This window comes from Euprymna scolopes, chromosome 23 (genome assembly GCF_053919585.1).
Source record: "Euprymna scolopes isolate OS-2025 chromosome 23, ASM5391958v1, whole genome shotgun sequence".
NCBI classification, from domain to species: domain Eukaryota; kingdom Metazoa; phylum Mollusca; class Cephalopoda; order Sepiida; family Sepiolidae; genus Euprymna; species Euprymna scolopes.
The window spans coordinates 104217117-104225494 of NC_136504.1; positions in this window are offsets into that span (position 1 = coordinate 104217117).

Here is an 8378-nt window from a genome sequence, read left to right on the forward strand (position 1 = left end):
TATTAAATGTCTATTAATTTTGTATTTGTTGGTTTGTTGGTTGGTTGTTTTTGCTTTACGGCATATCAACCCTTTTGAGGTTATTTAATGCTAAATCCAAAAATTTTGAAGAAAAATATTTAATAGAATATATTTGTTGTTTTCAAGTCGGTTTCTATTTAACCCATAGTTGGGACCCTAACAGGTACTACCACTCAGGGTCAGAATGGACCTGGGAACAATGGCAATTAAGGGGTGGCTCCACACTCCTCAAAGCCTGCAAGCTGGGGCCTCACCACTGGATATAGTTTAAGGTCATATCCCGGATCATTACTTTTGTAAATGTATATTATTACTATGTGCTGTATATACTAATAGCAAAACAATTTATTATTTGCAAATAATAAGTAAATATTACGCTTTGTGTGCTGTACATATTAATAACAGAATCAAAAATATTTCGTAAGAGGAAATAAAGACGTAAGATGCAAAAACTTGGACTGCAAGAAAACAGGACACATCTAATTGAAATATTTGATGAGCTGTGAAAAATGAGCCGAAAATTCTTGTCTCTACATTAGGCTTTTGTTTACAGTGAATTATCCCAGGAAAAGAAGGACGGTGGAAATCTTGAAAATACTTGTGTTTCCAGCTCAGTCACCTACACTAAGTGTAGACAAATTATGTCTGGCGGTGATTTTTTTATAATGCATGATATTCATAATTACAAAAGTTTTGTTCCCTAATAATATCTATGACTTAACAACGGTGGTCGCCTCTCTATTTAATTTGCCCGACTTTGAAATGATAAATATTCGACATTGTCGGATCGGCACGTGTTGCTTTCGTTTTTCAGTATAAAAAAAACGAAACTCGATTCAAATCACTGGCCCACGGCAAGTGGTCTCTAAAAAGCGATCTAACGTTTGGTCAATGTCAGCTTTGTCATATCAGACGGTTGCTTTCATTTAATTTCAAGTTTTTAAATCACCTTTTTTCTTATTATTAAATAAAATGTAAAACAAGGTTCTTTTCTTTTTTCTTTCTATCTGCACTATTTCTATATCTTTCGTTGTTCTCTGGCATTTCGACAAACCTTCCAGAGAGCAGTTCTGATTTAGCCATTACTACTTTTAAGATTGTAAACATAGATCATCCGCCCTTCTGTATTGAGACAGAATCTCATGAAAATAGTTTGTGCAGAAAAGCCATTACTGCAGCACGTCTTTGTTCTCTCTCTCTCTAGTAACTGAAAATTATAAGTCTATGAAATACCCTTTTACATTTGCCCCCGAAAGAGATTATTGTTCGAATGGGAACTCTTGGAGATTGAATGCCATAACGCTTTCTGATCGTTACCCAAAATTTCGCCTTCCTCCTTGTACGGTTGTAAGCTTTCCCTGAATTTCTTTTTGTTCTAATAATTTCCTTGAACTGAACTGAATAAGGTTGATATATTCAAAACTTAGCAAACTGCTCTTTTAAGTGCTATTGTAAATTTTAAGCATGACATTTGGCAAGTAATTTTCATCAGTTTACTATCGAGGTAATATCCGATCATTCGAAGAACATACTATGGTAGAACTTAGAAGCAATTCTTGACAAACACTAAAAGCGCACATGGCTCTAATTGCTTAACCCATTAACTGTTACAACTGTCCTTACCCCGCCTGGAGAAGTGAGTTCAAGATCCTCCGTTGAGGTGTCTTTCAGGTGCGTCCATTTTAAGAATCTTGTCTTTATATTTTGGCTCTGTGTGTTATATATATTAAGGACAGTTACTGCGAACTTTATTTTGGGGGACTTCTGGCTAGTTCGATTCAGATCTTCTGGTAATGGCGTTCTTGGAATAAAAATTAATGTAAACATTCTCCGATGTCTATCTTCTTCCTTTTATCTGTTGTAAAGACATCATGATATCTTATTTCTTTCAAGAACCAGTGATCTCATCTTCCAACGGTAATACTATTTCCTCTCCAGATTACTCATAAATAGATAAACCTTGTTTATCACAACGTCGCCACAGTACCGTGTGTTGAACAACGTATACTACATGGTGTCAGAAGTGGTTTAAGAAATCTACGACCTAAATAATAAATAAAAATACACCTTCACTTCATTCCACTGTCTCCACCAAACTTTTCCACAGAAAATCTTTCTGCAGAAAGACCTTAAAATATATTTGACGGCGACAGAAAAGCTAGAAAATAGTAATTAAGTCGAAAGGAGTATTCTTATGCAGTGCCTCGGCAAACTAGGTCGCAAAATCTATAGAAATTTTTCTTTTCAATCTGAAGATAGCCTTGATTTTTAAACAGTCTTTGATTTATTTGAGAAATTTCGAAACCCTCAAAAAATGTATCAATCGTTTTCAGTTTCTCACTGCGCATCAGGATGACACAGAATAATTTGATGAATTTGTCATTAAAATAAAAACTCAGCCGAGAATGTGAATTTTTTTAACTCTGTAACAGCTTAGTAATGGATGTTATAATTATGGGCACTAATGGCTCTCATCTACAAGAACATCTTCTGGCCGAATCAAATTTAGCTCCAGAAAAAAGCCATAAAAATGGTAGAACGGCCGAATTAAGTAGACAAAGAATGGGTGTTTACACAAGGATTTAAAGTCGGTCCATTTTACAAAAATGCCCAGCAAGAAAGACAAATATAGAGCAACGACCCAGAAGTGAGTTACTAATCTCTTCAAACAATAACTGCAATAACGAAAAGATAAAAAAAACTGCAGATTCTGTGCTTTCTCACATATTCGTAGGAACTGCCCTGCATACGGACAGACTTGCAACAAATGCAAGGGAAAAAATCATTTTGCCAGATCAGATCAGTACATAAAGTGCATCAGAAACACAGTGAGGCATCTTCTACAGATGATGATATATCTGTAAGTTATGTGAATTGCATCTCTGCCAAATTCTCAACCCAAAAAGGAAATAGAAGGCATGAAAAAAAACTGTGATTCATGTCAACAGAATAGCAACCGACAAAGTTCGGAGCCCGAGATGCCACATGATATTCCTGATCAACCCTGGCAAAAGGTTGACATAGACCTCTTCAGACTGCGGGGGAAAGATTATGTCATGGTAGTGGATTACTACTTCAATTTTTTTTAATTCAGCCATCTCACTGATACAAGTGACTCAAGAGCGATAACTCGAATAAAACACATCTTCTCTAAGCATGGAATACCCAAACTGGTTATCTCCGATAATGGCCCTCAATTTAATCTCATGAATACAAGAAATTTGCGACTAAATGGGACTTCTCCCATGTAACAAGCAGCTCTGAATACCCACAATCTAATAGTGTAGTGGAGAGAAACATTGAAACAATGAAGAAAAATGATTCATACCTGGCTCTACTAACTTTACGCAGAACACCTGGCAAAAACAACTCTTCTTCACCAGCATCTAAACTGATGAGTCGCCAGCTAAGAACACTCCTACCTATCATGAGAAATTATGGTCATGATCTTTGCACATCATCCTCAAATGACAGACAGGAGGCAAATCAGGACAACAGCAATCAGCGTGAACTCAACCCACTAAAGATAGGGGATCATGTTTGAATAGATGATAGTAAAACTTGGTCCAGGATAGGTAAAGTGATAAAAACTTCCTCCCAATCAAGGTCATACTTGGTACTAATGGAAAATGGCGAAAGTATATGTCAAAACCGCAGACATCTATTATTAATACTTTGGTAAAAGATATCAGCAGCACAACCCTACCCTGACATAATATTTAGCTCACCCAAGCAGGTTCATCTACCAGGGTCAGGACCACTCAACCCAGCAACTCCAGAAGCAGGTTCTCGATCCAGCTCAGGACAACTAATACGTCAACCAAGATGGATGCAAGACTACACAAGTTAGGAGAGCTTCTTTTTCCTCATGAAAGGACTTGGTAGGAGGGGATGTTATATACAGGGTGTCCCAATAAAATGTATACACTCTTTAAATAATCATAAAATCAACATTTATTCTAATAATGAAATATTTTATACATACAAAATGCAGTGAACAAATATTAAAAAAAACAATCAATTATCGAAAGTGTTCAATTTGGTGGGCATTGTGGTTCATAAACAGCTAACAACGCTCACTGATTGAATCCAAAATGTTCGAACTCCTGTCTTTGCGAGCTGCTTGCGAAACAGATTTTTAGCCGATTGGTGAAACCTCTCAATGACTCCTCTTGCTTTTGTGAGACTGGTTGATGATCGTGGTCTTCCAGACAGGTTCTTATGGACATCTTTTAATTGTTCATTAAACTGTTTCTTCTCACTCAAACTTACCTCACAAACAAATAATTGTGAGTGTTGTTGGTGAATTTAAAATGTCTTTGCACTTAACATACATTCTTGGTCTTCGAATAGCAATTTAGAATTATTTTTTCCTCATAGTTTATTCTTGCTTTAGCCATTATTCACACATAAAAAATATTTAAAATAAATATTGAAGTTATGTTCATTTAAAGAGTGCATACATTTTATTGGGACACCAAGTATATGAATGACAGTTCCTGTGGACGTTCTTTTTCGGACTTCCGGCTAGTCCAGGGCCGGGTCTTCCGGCAATGGCGTTCTTGGAATAAAACTCACGTAAACATTCTCCGATGTCTATCTTCTTCCGTTTACCTGTTGTAAATACATCATGATGTCTTCTTTCTTTCAAGAACAAGTAGTCTCATCTTTCAACGGTAAGACTATTTATTTCATCTCCAGATTACTTATAAAGAGATAAACTTCGTTTATCACAACGTCATCACATTACCACGTGTTGAACGACGTATACTACAGTGTGTTTCAATTTGGTTTATACTTACTATTTTCACGTATATGTGTTACTTTTTCGGGGTTTCAACGATTTTTATATTTAAACACATTTCTATCAAACTTCCTAGTTTTAGTGAGTCTGAAAAGCAAATTACAACGAATTAAAAAAGAAAAGAGACATATATTCCTGATGCTTAATTAAGTTGGTCGTTGACGTCCCTAGTTTATGACCAATCGCAAATGAACTTTTTTTTTTCACATTAACTGACATTTATGAGGCACGATGTTATATTCTATTTACTTAGCAATTAAACTTTTTGTCTGTCTTTTCAGAGTTGTAGTAGTGTATGTCGATTCAAGTTACATTTCAAAAATGTTCATGTGGCAGGCAGTAGTGGACATAAAACCTACTTTGCTTTCAAAGACGTTAGACCCACTTGTAAATCAAAAGAACTTACACATTACTTGTCTTAATTTTATATCATAATTGCATACGCAGATAACACGAAAAAAAAACGTTAAAAAACAGGTTATAACAAAGCCAAATCGACGTCTCTGTTTTCAGTTTGTAGTTGGTTTCTGTATCGAAAATAGAAAAGGTTTGCTATGAAGAACTTCATCTCCACTAGAAATATTCAAATCCATCAGACTTAACCATTTCAATAATCTTCATCCGATTTGAATGTGTAATAATATTTAAAAAAATACTATAGATAAACAAACTAAAATATCAAATAATTGAAACAGGCAACAAAAATTATTAGGACGATTAACAAGTACAATCACAGTCGATTCGGCAGTATAGTTAACAAGATATATTATGGCAAAATAAATAAGCAAACTTACAGTAAATAACCTCCAAACTAAACAAAATTTAACCTTCTATTAACCAGCATAATTTATATTTTTATACTGCTCTAAGTATGTGATCTTGTTGCTTCTGAATCTTGTAAAAAACAGTTAAAACATGGAACCGTGGTTTTTGGATGTGAAGTTCGATAATGTTATATTACAAAACTGAGCATATGGAAGCAAGAAAAGAACAAACGAAAAGATTGAGTTTAAACTTTTTATTTAAAGATAAAACGATCGTGAAAAGAACTGTTTGGTGTGTCAGGATAATTTAGTGGCAGCGGCGGTAGGAATGCTGGTCGGGTGTTGATATGACTTGGCGACGATCTGGTGTTATGGTCAGGCTGAGGGGTGGGGATGATGCCAAGAACGTGGTTTATGTGTTCTGGTCTCTGGAATATGTATGCGGTGGCGGCAATGACAGGAATATGGCTTAGTGTTCTGGTGTCTGGGATACACGTGCAGTGGCGGCGGTGAAAGATGAGTAGTAGTCTTGAAAGCTGTTGTCCAGTAGCAGAAGGGGATTAGCAGTGACGGCGGAAGAGGAGTGATGTTAATAGCAGGTGTCACTGATGGAGGGTTTATGACGGTGGCTGCTGCCATTTACGGAACAAACCTCACTGTCTGATGAAGTGCGGTAATCTGGCAGCAGCGGCGAAAGAGGGTTAGTCTTCAAGGCTTGCTGTCCAGTATCACGAGTGAGATGGCGATGCAGTAATTTTTATAGCTATTGTCACTGGCAAGGGGTTAACGGCTGTTAGCTGGAGACAGAGTGAGGTTCACAGCTTGACACGCTGGGTTGATCTGCCCGCTTGTCGAAAAAGCTGTCATTTTTATACTCGCGTTGCGGACATATTTGTAGACAAACGTGGCTTTTATTGTTGGTTATCGTTTTTTGCTTTTTGTTTGTCTTTATTTTTCGTGTTTGTAGGAATTTGTCTGTTTGGTGTTTGTATACATGTGTTATATCAATTTAAAGTTAAGAAAGTTATGAATGTGTTCTAGTAGGTGTTGTACTGTTGCAGTATTTTATGAGATAATTATTTGTGTTTATATGCTGCCGGAGTTGCATCTGCTGTGATGTTTGTGTTTTGTATTTTGATTTTTCTTTTTGAGTATGGATTCCTCTGGCGGTTTTCTTTGTTGACGTGAGGTGCGAGTTATTCAGTTGATGTTTGTACATAAAAAAAATGGGCTTTGATGTTGCCGTGTGTGTTTAGTGTGTTCATTTACGTTGTATCGACGAACAGGTTTTGTCTTAGCGTCGCCATTGTTATCACTGTCGCTGTTCCTGCTGGTTTCTGATTTATTCAGGTAAATATGGAGGGATATACGATATAACATTAATACATATTGGATCTGTATTACTATACACATAGATTAAAAAAAAAACAAATATATAACAAATACATGTTATCAAAGGCAAGATAAGTTACTTTTCTACCTAATTGGATATTTTTTAGTGTTTTTTAGTTAATGCAACATGTATTCAACTCGAAAAAAACATAGTGTTTACCGATGTATTGAAAAATCAAAAATGGCACCCGACTCTCTCTTGAACACGGTAAGTTTGAGAAAAGGGGTTAAAAAAAAAACTATACAAAATACTGTTAAGAACCCACCGAATATATATTAGCCTACGTCACGGTAACATATATTGGGCGAGTTCCTAACAGTATTTTGTATAGTTTTACATGCAGAAGTTTAAGTGTAATGTGAACAGACATCTCGCTGACTAACTCACTACATAGCGTTCCTACACATTTGGTCACAAATAGTAACTTTCATAACTTAGTGGCACTGTGCTTTGTTGGGGTGAAAACAAATTTTTTTAAATACCAAAAACAGAAGCGACTCTCTCAGGATGAATGTAGTGTATAGTAACTCACTAGAATTTAATCTGTTGTAGAGGATCGATGCAATAAAATGTCACTGTTTGAAATGTAGTTTGGACGACAAAGTGATGTACAACTTGCTCTAACATAGGATCTGCAACAACCTAGATGCAGTAAAGTGGAATGATCCAGCTAGTGAATTTCCATGGCAACTGAATGTGATGTGCAGTGTGCAGCATGTGGTCGAACTGAATGTTGTGTTGAAGAGCATTTACTTGGTTCTCTAGTGGCAAACCAAGGAGTTGCATATACACACAGACTTTCAGGAATGCGACATGCCACTTATTTCGCTAGAGTTTGTTCAGCATCAACAAAAGCAACAATGAAGTCATCTATATATAGACATGATGTGCTGAATGCCAAGCTAGAGATCCAGCACAAGTTTACTGGGAAGATGGAAAAAGCTGAGGTGAGCAGAATGATGATCCATAGATCCAGCGCCTGTCTACTTGGAGAAGGAAAAAGCTGAGGTGAGTAACAATTGGCAATGGTTAGGGGTGGACATTACACATTAAGGTGCTTACCATTTCTTAACGATCATGGATTGTTGCCTGTCACAGTTTTCAGTTTGGAGCAAGTAGGTGCAACAGGGCTCAGCCAGGGTGATTTGTGAACTAGACTTGAGCTGTTGTGAGCATGGCCCAGCACAACAAAGAATTCAAGACATTTAATAATGGGGGGGGGGGGATTCTGTCTAGTGTATTGCAGTTATCTCCCTTTAGCGGCCTTTGAAATTTAGGGGTTAATTTCCCACTCGACACCGGCTAATCTTTCCGGTGCCCTTTGTGGTTCAGTTGTTCTCTCATCAGTCGCATGGCTTAGTTTTTCTATCTCCCTAATATCTCGACATCTTTGGGC